This window comes from Eurypyga helias, unplaced genomic scaffold (assembly GCF_000690775.1).
Source record: "Eurypyga helias isolate BGI_N326 unplaced genomic scaffold, ASM69077v1 scaffold19343, whole genome shotgun sequence".
Lineage (NCBI taxonomy): Eukaryota > Metazoa > Chordata > Aves > Eurypygiformes > Eurypygidae > Eurypyga > Eurypyga helias.
The window spans coordinates 10,965-11,859 of NW_010239529.1; positions in this window are offsets into that span (position 1 = coordinate 10,965).

The window sequence follows — 895 nt, forward strand, 5'->3', positions numbered from 1 at the left end:
AGATGAGCTCTGCCCTTCCTGCTGGCTTCACCGCTTTCCGTGGCATGCAAGGATGGAAAGTGTTCTGCCTTCCGGCCGCTCAGCCCACTCTCCAGACCCGCTCTTAGCTGGAGCGGAGAATGCAAATCCTGCTCCGGAGCTGCTCACTGCAGCAGCGTCTGTGGGTGGACGGTGGCCTGGGGTCAGGCTGGCAGAGCAGGGCCAGCTCCCCGTGGCACAAGCAGTAATTCCATCGCTGGTTGCTGAGAAAGGAAGTGGATGGCAAACAGCTCATCTCACTCCTATTTGTTGGGCTCTACTAGCGCTTGCTCAAGGGTTTCCCGCTTGCCAACGCAGCCCAGTGCCGGCGCCGTTCGACACCTTAGTTGATCACATGTGAACCTCAGCGCGTCGCCTGGCTTCTTTGGAGCGCTCTGCGTCGGCTTCCAATAACTCCTCCGGTCCTTTTCCCTCGGCCCCTTCCAAACCTCACCGATGAGCATTTCCTCGACAGACGCGTCGCGAACCGGCTGCTCCCGCGGCCGACAAAGCTGTGTTTGACCTAAGGGTGTGGCATCGATGCTTCGGAGGAGGAAGCGGGGTTGGTGTTCCCCCTCCCACCAGCAAAAGGCAGTTGAGGTTTAGCCTGTGGCGCTTCCTGTGACCCACAGCTGGAAGCTGATCCCGGCACGGCGAAGCCCAGGCCGCGGGGGATGACAAACGGATAAAGCGCCTCGTGGGCATTCACGTTCTCACCGAGTTACTTCTTGCAGCTGCGCAGTGCTCCCTTCAAGCTTGAGCTCGGAATGAACAGAACCCAAGTCAGGAATGCAGCAGGCAGGGTTTGGAACGGGAGTTGAGTTGAGGCCTAGCACCGTCCGCAGAAAGCGCTTGGCCGTGTTCCCTCGGTGGGTTG